This window comes from Capra hircus, chromosome 13, assembly GCF_001704415.2.
Source record: "Capra hircus breed San Clemente chromosome 13, ASM170441v1, whole genome shotgun sequence".
Lineage (NCBI taxonomy): Eukaryota > Metazoa > Chordata > Mammalia > Artiodactyla > Bovidae > Capra > Capra hircus.
This window is the reverse complement of record NC_030820.1, coordinates 65,872,035-65,884,124: the sequence shown is the minus strand read 5'-3', so window position 1 is coordinate 65,884,124 and position 12,090 is coordinate 65,872,035. Positions and strand designations below refer to the sequence as shown.

The window sequence follows — 12,090 nt, the reverse complement described above, 5'->3', positions numbered from 1 at the left end:
AAATGACTGTGACAACTGAAGGCAAAGCAGAGTGCTGGGAACACAGTAGATCACCCTGCCACACCAGCTATTACTGACACTGTGATTCTGGACACACTGGTGACGTGAGCTCCAATTACTCCCTTGGGGAAGCTGCAGGTCCTGGAATCAGTCCAGAATTCCTCTGGGAACCCATGAATGGGGAAAAGTCCCCATGACTGGCTGGGGCCTTGGGCAAGACTGTTGGCCCTAAGCACTAAGGCCAGCTATGTGATGCTCCTCCCTAGGTGAATGTTAGCCAGTGCCTCTAACCCTCTGGGACTCAGGCTGCCTATCCACACAATAGGGGTGTGGCCGGCATGCTCCCTGGAGGCCAACCAGCTCAGAGAATGTGGGGCTGGGAAGGCCCTGGGGAGACCTGCTCAAAAGATCACCAGGGGAGCAACATGCCAATGGGCCTGGGAAAGCTGATTTCTATGGCAACTCAATCCCTTGAGGCCATGATGCCCAGCAGCGCTCATATGGTTGCCATCCTGTGGGACCTACTGACCCAGTTGCCCACAGCCCCAGGCTTGATGGCAGCTGAGCCCCAGTCACCATACCTCCCACTCACCTGCTCCCTGGAACAGTATTCACAGCACCAACTGTGCAGCAAGCCCTCTGCCCGTCACCAGAGGGGGACACAGAGATGGACTGGCCAGGTCCTGTCTCAGGGGGTGCATGGTCTAACAGTGGACTTGTTTGCAGGACTTTGAGAGGAAATAAAAATATAAAAGTACTTTTTTAATTTTAATGAAGAACTTCCTAAAAGCCCAAATTTTCTTTAGAAGGAACTAAATGATAAAGAATGAGCCTGCTGTCACTAGAAGTAATCAAGGACAAGAAAAAGGGTCCTTTGACTGACATGCCATGGAGGGCGAGGGACAGCCAGGGCTGCACCTCAGAGGCCTTTCCGGCACCAAGAGGATGCATGTGCCCTCTTGGGAAGGAGCAAGAAAAAAAGCTCCTGGCCTCTAAGTTCTTACACTGACCAAGAGGACCACTCCCCATTGAGGCATTCAGAAAAAGCATAAGAGGGCCTTCAAGACTAAGGTGGCCTGGGGCCTCTAACTGCACTGTTTGTTGGTTGGTGGGGTTTGGGTTTTTGTTATGCAATGATTATACAACTGCCATGTGTTTGGAGAGAGGTGGGCGGGTTGAGGTCAAGGGCAAGAACACTGGAGAAGACCATCTGTGTGAATTCCAGCCCTACAAGCCCAGTGTAGGACCCTGTGCCTCAGTTTCCTCCTCTGCCAACTGAGGATAACACCAGTAAGTACCATGTCGTAGGGCCACTGGGAGGATCCATAAGGAAGTACACAGAAGATGCTGGGGACACTGTGGCCCACTGGCAACATGCTGCCAGAGGGCCAGCCCCTGGGCATGGCGGTGGACTTCCTTCCAGTGTCATAGAAACATAAGACTGAATCCAAGGACCCAGCTAGTGTGCTTGACTCCAAGCTCCCTCCAGGCAGGACCAGGTCAGATCCATGTCCTTATCCCCACTAGGTATTCTGAAATATTTGTGGAAGAGATAAAAGACTAAATGCAAAGACTAAACACTTTGCATCCTGCTTTGTTCCTGCAATGCCACACTGTCGAGACCATGTATCTGAGATATTCAAACTCTCCGGGAGCCTGGACCTTGTACTGGGCCCTGCTCTAAGCATTTTGCAAATATCGACTCATCAAATCCCCATGATAATCTGGGAGGTAGACATTAATAGTGTCCCTATATTATTGATGTGGAAGCAGAAGCACAGAAAGGTTGAGGCACCTGCCTGAGGTCACACAGCGAGGGTGAGACTGAAAAGAAGTGGCGACATGAAGCCACATTGGGCAGGTAGGAATCAGGGGTTGCTCATGGGGTCCACCTCCTGCCTTCTGGACCTCTCCTTCACACGGCCAGATAGATGCCCATGGCAGATGGGGCATGACTGGATAAAGCAGCCTAGCCCTGTTCCTCCAGAAAGACCAAGATTTCAAATTTTTAAAAAATATATTTTATTTATTTATTTGGCTGCATTGTGGCTCTCAGTTGTGGCACGTGGGATCTAGTTCCCTGACTAGGATTGAACCCAGGTCCCCTGCACTGGGAGCGTGAAGTCTTAGCCACTGGACCACCAGGGAAGACCCACGATTTCAAGCTCTGACACAGCAGAGTGTGCTAGAAGGACAGCACATTTAGGGAGAGGCCCAGTCCCTGCTAGGCTGTGTCACCTTGGGGCCGACCCTCCTTCTGGACCATGGTCTCCTTTCTCGAAACAGGACTCTGTCTCAGGGCCCAAACGCTAAGTCACCATGAGCTGCCCATTTGAGAAGGGCTAGCTCCACACATCTCTTCTGCCACTTGCTCACTCCCAGGCAGAGATAGATCCCTGGGGTTCAAGAGGAAGTGGGGAGAGCTCCACACTGGGGATGTGTGAGGCTCCCAGAGGAAGGCTGTCCCTTTCCTCCGGGGACCTGCTCCTGACCACAGGCTCAGGGCAGAGGATCTGCACTATCAATACCGTGACAGGTCCCAGGATGCCCTACAGCAGTGGTCCCCAACCTTTTGGGCACCAGGGAACAGTTTCATGGAAGACAGCTTTTCCATGGACCACAGTGGGGGGTCGAAGATGGTTTTGGGATGATTCAAGCCCATTACATTTACTGTGCACTTTATTTCTAATATTATTACATTATCTCCATCTCAGATCATCAGGTATTAGATCTGGGAGGTTGGAGACCCCTGCCCTACAGCACTTCCCCATCAGTGTCCCCAGGGCTTCATACTCAGTGGGCCCCAAATTGACTTAGCATCCTCCTCTAAGACTGCCCCACACTCCACGTTTCCATCTCAGGGCTGGTTCATACATCCTTCCTTCCAGTTTTCCTCATACACATCCCTCCCTTCATCCTGTCTCTACTCTCCCAAGGCCAGGCCCTTGTCATCCTGACCTGGGTCAGCAGTGGGGACCCCTCCTCCAAAAGCCAGCGGCATCTCTGTAATCCACACAAACAAATGGGGCTTTTGTACAACACTGTCCACAGAAAACCAGAAATGACCTAAGTGTTTATCAGATGGGGACTGGATAAATAAGGGACGGTCCATTCACCGAGTGCACAGCTGTGCAGCTAAATAAACAGAGTGAGTGCTCCGTGTGGCCTGGGAAGATGCGCGTGACACACACTATTAAGTGAAAAGAGGAAGACGGCAGTGTAGAAGGTCCTCTGGGCCATCAGGGGCCTCAGTTTCCTCATCTGGAAAATGGGGACAATACTGCTACCTAGGTCAGAGGGTTGGTGGAAGGATTAAAGACACAGTGCAGGCAAGGGCTTAGTGGGGTGCCTGGCGTGTAGTACACAGAAACTCCAATCATTTCTGTAAAGAAAACTCATATGTGAATGTGTCTGTGCGGATACACACACACGTGCTATAGAGCTTTAGAGAAAGTTTTGGAAGAAGTCCAAGTTCTTCACAATATTTCATCCAAAGGGTGTGAGAAAGGGAGAGGAAAATCCCTTCTTTATGTTAAGTGTTGTATCACTTGGCTTCCCTGGGGGCTCAGTCAGTAAAGAATCTGCCTGCAATGCGGGAGGCCTGGGCACGATCCCTGGGCTGGGAAGATCTCCGCGAGAAGGGAATGGCAACCCACTCCAGTATTCTTGCCTGGAGCATCCCCAAGGGCAGAGAAGCCTGGCGGGCTACAGTCCCATGGGGCTGCAGAAGAGCTGCGCACGACTCAGCAACTAAACAACAAAAAGAATAAAAGTAAAACAGACATTTTCAGACAATTAAATACCAACATGGGCTTCACCGGTGGCTCAGACAGTAAAGAATCTGCCTGCAATGCAGGAGACCTGGGTTCGATCCCTGGACTGGGAAGATCCTGTGGAGAAGGGAATGGCAACCCACTCCAGTATTCTTGCCTGGCGCATCCCATGGGCAGAGGAGCCTGACGGGCTACAGTCCATCGGGTCGCAAAGAGTCAGACATGACATTTAGAAATTACTCTCTCATCATTTTTTTTTTCAGTGAGTCTTAAAAAAACATATAAGCGCTTCCCATCATTCTCTCTGGATGAGGCCTAAACCCTTCACCTGAGTCCTCGCAGCCCCTTGAAGGGGGGCTGCGGCCCCGCCCCCCCAGCCCCCACAGGAGGGCACCACACTCTCTCACCTCCTGGCCTTTGCGTAAGCTGTGCCCCTCTGCCACGTACGCAGACACAACATCCAGAAGAGTCCAAAACAGACTGTAATTCAGTCAGGACATACTCACTGCTTCCTTCCTGACTGAAGAATGTCACCTCCACCTCCTCTAAGGGTGGAAGGAAGGCCAGGAGCTTAGGAATTGAGAGTGAGGACCCCAGTCAGACCTGGATTCAAATCCCAATGGAGCCAGCTCCACTATCTACTAGCTAAATCTTCTCGGGCAAGTCACTTCACCTCTGTTTCCTCATCTTTAAAAGGGAGGTAGGACTTCCCTGGTGCTCCAGTGCTTCAGAATCCATCTTCCAACGCAGGGGACGTGGGTTCAATCCCTGGTCCAGGAACTAAAATCCCACATGTCATGGGGCAACTAAGCCCACGTGCCGCAATGACTGAACCCACACGCCACAGCTAGAGAAGCCCGTGCGCCACAACAAAGACAACACAGCAAAAATAAAATAAATAGATGAGCGTCGTTAAAAAATAAAATGGGGTAGTAATAAACTTAACATCTGGAATTAAGTGAGAGAGTCCACGTGCCAGGCAGAAAATAAGTGCTCAATAAGTCGCTCAGTCGTGTCCGACTCTCTGCAACCCCATGAACTGTAGCCCACCAAGGATCTGTCCGTGGAATTCTCCAGGCCAGAGTACTGGAGTGGGTAGCTGTTTCCTTCTCCAGGGGAATCTTCTCAACCCAGGGATCGAACCCAGGTCTCTTACATTGCAGGCAGATTTCTTTACCATCTGAGCCACCAGGGCAGCATGGCGAGTCTGGACATAAATACTTTTCAAAAAATAAGATAAAATGGGGGTAGTAATAAACTTAATATCTGAGAATTAAGTGAGAGAGTCCATGTGCCAGGCAGAGAATAAGTGCTCAGTAAACAGCACTCACTGTCGTTTGCTGTTATTACCGTTACAAGTGACGAGAGGAGGAATAGCAAGATGAAGCAAGAGTAGACGGCAGGACCCCGAAAGCCAAGCACAGAACTGAGAATTCTGCTTGCCGTCCATACTCAATTGTCCCCGCAGGACAGTGAAGGGGGGACTGTAACTATACCTTCTTTACAGATGGGCTCAAAGCTCAGAGAAGCCGGAACTTTGCCTGAGGCCACACAGCAAGCGAGTGCAGCTGAGTCGGGATGCTCAGGTTCAGGGAAGTGCAGTCAGAAGAGAAGGTACCTCTGGGGCCTCGCGGATGCTCTGACTACCCCAGGCGCACCCACCACTCCATCATCTCCACCTCCTTAACACAGAGGCAACTCGGGTCAGAGGTCAACCCCTGACATCACCATCCATATCTCTGGATCCTCCAGGGAAGAAGAAGCATTATGGAAGGCCTGGAGCCAGAAAGCCAGATTCAGAAGCCAACTTGCCACTTTCTAGTCGCACAGCCTCCAGGGGGCCTCAGTTTACTCCTCATCAAAAATGGGAATCTGTAATTGCACCCACATGATTAAGCCTGAGAAGAAATCATGAGGTCATACTCATACAGTGCCTGGAACACAGGAAGTGCTTCCTAAATACTTGCCATTAGTATCATTACTATGGAAGATTTCTTTTCATATCCTTGCTCTCTTTTCTAACCACTCTTATAATTAGGTAACGGCTTCCAAAATTCCTACTATGTGCCAAGCCCTGTGCATGACCCTGGACAGAGCATCTGGTAGAACTGATTGGAGCCAAGGCTTACAGAAGCCACTTCATAGGGAAAGAGTCCAGAAAAGACAAGCACGTCTACAAGTTAACTTTGCTCTACAACGCTTGCCGGTGCAATGAGCTAAGAAAAAGAAATGGAAGGAATAAAGAGAATTGGAAACCAGAAGACGAGTTTCATCATTTGCAGATGTTATCAATGTATATCTGAGAAATCCAAGAGAATCTGCTATAAAACTATTGAAGAAAAAGTAAATTGAGTAAAAAGGAAGGAAATTAAATGTAAATATCCCAAAGTCAATAATATAGCTACACGTCAACAGCAATCAGGAGATAAAATGAAAGAAAGCTCAGCATTACAAAAATGCCAATTATTCCTAAGTAAATCTAAACACTGAATGTGATCTCAATGAAAATCCCAGCAGGATTTTTTTTCTAATTAGGCAGGTCAGTTTTCAAGTTTATGAGTAAAGGTATAAGAATAGCCAGAAAATCATAAAAAGAAGAGTAGCGAAGAGCAAACAGCTCAACCAGCGAGTACAACTTACTGAAAAGTTACATACGGAAAACTGTGTAATATCACCATAAAAAGACAAATTAATGGAGCAGAACAGAGGGGCCAAAAATTGTCCCCAGACACATGGGAATTTAATATATTACGAAGGTGGCATTTCATAACAGTGAGAAAAAGGTAGGCTATTTTTAAGACGGAGTTGGAACCCACGATCTCCCTTCAGGAAACAATATTGGAACTCGATCTCACTGCACATGCCTATAAGTTCCAGATCAATCACATTTAAACTACCCAAAAATGGCATCCAGATTGACAAGGAAGTAAAACTATTCATAGATGTCAGAGTTTTGTATATAAAAATTCCTAAGTACAGTAAAAAGATTAGGAGAACTAAATTAACAAGTTCAGCAAGTTCCAAAGTACAAAATTAATGTATAAAATAAAAATGTATATACTAGCACAATAAACAATCCAAAAATTAAATTAAGAAAATAAATTATAATATCAAAAGAAGGCTTAGAAATAAAATTAACAGCAAAAAAAACCAAATAAAATTAACAGAAGAAATGTACAACTTATACTCTGAAAACCACAAAAATTGTTGAAAGAAATTAAAGAACTAAATAAACAGGATGAGAGCCCACTTTCGTGGATCAGAAGACTATGCATTTTAAGATGGTAATAGTCCTCAAGCTAGTCTATAGAGTCAACACAACCCTTAAAAAAAAAAATTCCTAGCTAGCTTCTTTGCAAAAACAGACAAACTGATCCTAAAATTCATGCGGACGGCCAAGGGACCCAGAAAAACCAAAACAATCTTGAAAAAGAAAAACAAAGTTGAGGGCCCACACATCTCAGTTTCAAAACTTGCTGCAAAGCGCTGGTAATTAAGACAGTCTGGTTCTGGTATGAGGACAGATTTAGAAATCAATGGGAGCGAATTAACAGTCCAGAAATAAGCACTCACATTTATGGTAAATTGATTTTTGACAAGGCTGCCAATATAATTCAATGGAGAAAGAAGACTTTTTTCAGTTAAGACTTCAGGAACAACTGGATACACTCAGGCTGAGCACCTTCCTCAAAACCTTACAAAAAAATTAACTCAAAATGGATCACAAATCTAAATGTACAGGGTAAAACTTTAAAAAATCTTATAAGAAAATACAGGCATAAGTTTCAACACCTTGGATCACGATGGTTTCTTAGACATGACACAAGCAACCAAAAAAAAAAAAAACAAAACAGATAAAACTGGATTTCATCAAAATTAAAAATTTTTGCGTGTCAAAGGGCACCAGCAACCATAGGTATACTATGGCTGTTCATGGTGATGTTTGGCAGAAACAAACACAATATTGTAAAGCAATTATCCTCCAATTAAAATAAATAAATTTAATTATTTTTAAAAAGGCGGGGGTGGGCACCAGCCAGAAAGATGGAAAGATGGGAATTCCCTGGCGGTCCGGTCAGTAGGAGTCCATGTTCTCACTGTTGAGGGCCTGGGTTCGATCCCTGGTCAGGGATCCCAAAGCTGCATGGCATGACCAAAAAATTTTTAAAAAGAGAAAACAGAGAAACAGACTTATGGACACTGTTGGGGAAGGAGGGGAAGGGATGAATTGAGAGAGTAGCATTGAAATAAATATATTACCATGTGTAAAACAGATAGCTAGTGGAAAGCTGCTGGACAGCACAGGGAACTCAGCCTGGCGCTCTGTGACAACCTAGAGGGGTGGGATGGGGTGGGAAGTGGAAGGGAGATTCAAGAGGGAGGGGACATGTGTATACCTATGACTGATTCACGTTGATGGATGGTAGAAACCAACAAAAAAAAATGCTGTAAAGCAATTACCCTTCAATTAAAAATAAATTAATTTTAAAAGAGAGAGAGAGAAAGTAAAAAGAATCCACCAAATGGGAGAAAATATTTGCAAATCATGTATCCGATAAGGGACTTGTGTCTAGAACGTGTAAATAAGATTTACAACTCAACAAGCAAAAAAGAGAAATGACCCAATTTTAAAACGGGCAAAGGATTCACATAGACATTTCTCCAAGGAAAATATACAAACGGTCGATACATGCATGAAAAGATACGCAACGTCATTAGTCACCAGGAAAACGCAAATCAAAACCACAATGAGATATAGCTTCACACCCACCATGGCTATAATTAAAGACAGAAAACAAGTGGTTGGAAAGGATGTAGAGAAATTGGAAACTTCATACATTGCTGGTGGGAATATGAAATGGTGTCACTGTTTCGGAAAATAGTCTGGCAGTTCCTCAAAAGGTTGAACAGAGGTGCTTTATAATCCAGAAGTCCCACTCCTAGGAATATACCCAAAAGAAAAGAAAACATATATCCACATAAAAACTTGAAGGTGTCCATAACAGCATTGTTCATAATAGCCAAAGAGTGGAAACAATCATATGTCCATCAATTGATGAATGGATAAATAAAATGTGGTATATCCATATAACAGAATATTATCTGGCAAGAAAAAGAAATGACGTACTGATACGTGCTACAACTTGGACGAATCTTCAGAACACGCCAAATGAAAAGAAGTCAGACCCAAAAGCCCACCTATTACGTAATTTCATGGAAGATTCAGAATAAACAAATCTATAGAAACATAAAGTAGATTGGTTATTGCCTAGGGCTGGGGGAGACAGGTTTGAGGGAGAGTGGGAACTGACTAAATGGGTTACACAGCCTCTTTCTTGAGGGGAGGGGTAATGAAATTGTTCTAAAATTGATTGCAGTGATGGTTGTAATTGTACACTTCTGGCCGGGGATAAATTGCAAATTGGGACTGACATACACCCACTACTATATATAAAATAGATTACTAATAAGGACCTGCTGTGTAGCACAGGGAACCCTATTCAATCCTCTGTAATGACCTATACAAGCAAGGAAGCTAAAACAAAGAGTTGATATATGTACAACTGATTCACTTTGCTGTTTAACAGAAACTAACACAACCTCGCAAATCAACTCTATGCCAATAAAAATTTAAATAAAGACATAAACTGTACACTTTAAATAAGTGAATTGTCTGGCATGTGAATTCTATACCAATAGAGAGAAGTCACGGAGAAGACAATGGCACCCCACTCCAGTACTCTTGCCTGGAAAATCCATGGATGGAGGAGCCTGGTGGGCTGCAGTCCATGGGGTTGCTAAGAGTTGGATACGACTGAGCGACTTCACTTTCACTTTTTACTTTCATGCATTGGAGAAGGAAATGGCAACCCACTCCAGTGTTCTTGCCTGGAGAATCCCAGGGACAGGGGAGCCTGGTGGGCTGCCATCTATGGGGCTGCACAGAGTCGGACACGACTGAAGCGACGCAGAAGCAGCAGCAGCAGCAGCAGCAGAGAGAAGTGAAAGTCGCTCAGTCCAGTCCGACTCTTTGCGACCCCATGGACTATATAGTCCATGGAATTCTCCAGGCCAGAATACTGGAGTGGGTAGCCTTTTCCTTCTCCAGGGGATCTTCCCAACCCAGGGATCGAACCCAGGTCTCCCGCATTGCAGGCGGATTCTTTACCAGCTGAGCCACCAGGGAAGTCCAATAGAGGTGTGATATTAAAAAAACAAAACACTACACCAGAGGCCATCTATTAAGTTTCATCTGTTAGATTGGCAGGTTCCCAAATTCTAGAGCAACCTGTGTTGGTGACAGCTAGGGGAAGCAGAGGGTGGGTGGGGTGCGAAGGGCCATCTGGCCACATCTACCAAAATTACAACTGCACACATTCTCAGACCCTGCGACTGGGACTATCTGTGTTCCTCACACAGGGCCACTACGTGTACAATGGAAGGTATGCATCACAGAATGATCTGTAATAAGCAAAGCAATCCTCACAAATCAAATAAAGCAGTCTCCATCCACACAATGTACACTATGTAAGCAGGGAAAAGAAAGCAGTAGCAGAAAACGATCTCCAAGGCACACTGTCAAGAGCAGTTAGGTGTAGACTAGAGGATACACCATGGGTGATCGTTTGTGGAACATACATGCTTCCATATACGCCCTGGAAGGACATACTGGAAACGCCTCCCCATGGCTGCCTCTGGCAAGGAGATCTGAGTGCCAAAGAGGCTTCGCTTTTCCCTGCCTTCCTCTATACTCCTTGAATTATTTTTTACTGTGTGTGTCAATGCTTTTTCTTTCCTTTTTAAGAAAAAAGACAGGCTTACCTGGTTTCAGATCCTGGTGTCGCTCTCTCTCATAGCTGGGCAAGTCACTTCTCTGAACCTCTGGATTCTGCAAAGGGAGGGCTAATAATAGTCTCCACCTTGCAAGGTTGTGGTGAAGGATTAAATAAGACAAGGCCCCGGGGCCCCACTGTTTCTGTGTCTGGCGCCTAGTGGTAGATGTGTGGTCCGCGTTGGTTATTAATATGTCACTATGGACACCAAGGTGGATTGTAACAGGTGCCACCAGAGAGCCTCAGACCAAGTGTTCAGGGCATCAGCAATCCCCTCCGCCTGGGAGAAACCGGAAGGGCTTCCTGGGAGAGGCAGCATGTGAAAAGGACTTCAAAGTCGAGAAGGAGGTCCACAAGCAGAGATGACTGGGAATGGTGCATCTGGCAGAGAGTCGCGCAGGCCAAGGCCTGGAAGTAAGAAAGCCCTGGGTCTTTGCGGAATCGTGCGTTCACTGCGTCCTTCAGCAAGCTCAGCTGAATCCTGACTATGCACCAGGCACTGTCACGGGACAGACACACAAAGCCAAGTAGCTGGACCAGCCGAGGGAGGAATTAGAGTGTGTGTGGAGACACGGACCGGGGCAGAGCCACACCCAGGTCCAAGTGCTCAGAGAGCAGACCAGGAAAAAGAGGCTCAGAGAGGGACAGAGGCCACCTAAGATCACACAGCACCTTCTCCACTTCCGGAAAGGGCCTCTCCCAGCTCCACCCTCCCTGTGCCTCTGGAGAAGAGGAAGCTCACAGGGGCCATCCCATGGTGTGCTCAGCAAAAGGTAGATACAGATGCCATCACAAAGAGGAGGGACAACTGGTTCTCAGATGATAACAGCACCTGGCTGATGGGTAGAGAGACTCCTGTGTGCCAGGCACCAGGCTGAGAAGTACATATAATCCACAAGCCCAAGTGAACCTTCTGCAGCCCTACATGGTCACTCCCATTTTGCAGATGAGGAAACTGAGACCCAAGAGGTCAAGTGACTAGCCTAAGGTCACACAGCTCAAAAGAGACCGCATCAGCAGGCAGATCATCTGGGCTCTGTAATCTCATGTCCCAGGGCCTATCCCCCGAGGGAGCCTGTACTGCCAGGGCCTGTATCAGCAGTCACACTCTTTCTGAAAAGCACCCAGGGTATAAGCTGTTCTCAGCCAGTCCAGGAATGTGTCCTGATAACAGGACCAGGGGTGGGAGGGGTGGATGGTGGAGGTTGTGTGGGGAAAGTGGGGGTAGAGGAGAGGGAAGGCAGAGGAGGTGGGGGAGGGGCACAGCCCGTCTCAGTCGTGCCTCTGGAAGGAAGGGAGCAAAAAGAGCTCCATTGGGTACCCGCCAGAGCCAGCTGGGTGGGGTGCAACATCCTTGTGAAGAGGGATCCTGCCACCGCCCATGGGAGGGCTCCGAGCAAGTCAACCAAAGCCTCCTTCAGTACCATTGCTGTTGTTCAGCTGCTCAGCCATGTCCGACTCTTTGCGACCCCATGGACTGCCCC

At 46.8% G+C, this 12,090-nt stretch overlaps 1 protein-coding gene across 4 annotated transcripts in view; it reads right to left on the bottom strand.

Annotated features, from left to right (window-relative positions):
• SRC (SRC proto-oncogene, non-receptor tyrosine kinase) overlaps positions 1-12,090 on the bottom strand; it is a 53,942-nt gene that overhangs the window by 22,092 nt on the left and 19,760 nt on the right. For 3 of the 4 annotated variants that reach the window (XM_018057838.1, XM_018057837.1, XM_018057840.1), the window contains exon 2: positions 10,596-10,662. The exons of the other annotated variant lie outside the window; for it this stretch is intronic. The gene's annotated coding sequence lies outside the window, so the exon portion shown is untranslated. The remainder of the gene's footprint in view (positions 1-10,595; positions 10,663-12,090) is intronic. 4 annotated transcript variants of the gene reach the window in all.